We start from the raw sequence: 601 nt of genomic DNA on the forward strand, positions 1-601 counted from the left end.
CTGTTGGAAGTGTTCTCCTCCCTTAGCTCTGATCTCTATTAGCTGTTGGAAGTGTTCTCCCTCCCTGTTAGCTGTTGGAAGTGTTCTCTCCCTCCCTGTTAGCTGTTGGAAGTGTTCTCCCCTCTATATTAGCTGTTGGAAGTGTTCTCCCTCTCTATTAGCTGTTGGAAGTGTTCTCCTCCCTGTTAGCTGTTGGAAGTGTTCTCCCTCTCTATTAGCTGTTGGAAGTGTTCTCCCTCTCTATTAGCTGTTGGAAGTGTTCTCCCTCTCTATTAGCTGTTGGAAGTGTTCTCCCTCCTCTATTAGCTGTTGGAAGTGTTCTCCCTCCCTGTTAGCTGTTGGAAGTGTTCTCCCTCTCTATTAGCTGTTGGAAGTGTTCTCCCTCCCTGTTAGCTGTTGGAAGTGTTCTCCCTCCCTGTTAGCTGTTGGAAGTGTTCTCCCTCTCTATTAGCTGTTGGAAGTGTTCTCCCTCCCTGTTAGCTGTTGGAAGTGTTCTCCCTCCTGTTAGCTGTTGGAAGTGTTCTCCCTCTCTATTAGCTGTTGGAAGTGTTCTCCCTCCCTGTTAGCTGTTGGAAGTGTTCTCCCTCCCTGTTAGCTGTTG

The sequence above is a fragment of the Pseudophryne corroboree genome, chromosome 11, assembly GCF_028390025.1.
Source record: "Pseudophryne corroboree isolate aPseCor3 chromosome 11, aPseCor3.hap2, whole genome shotgun sequence".
NCBI classification, from domain to species: domain Eukaryota; kingdom Metazoa; phylum Chordata; class Amphibia; order Anura; family Myobatrachidae; genus Pseudophryne; species Pseudophryne corroboree.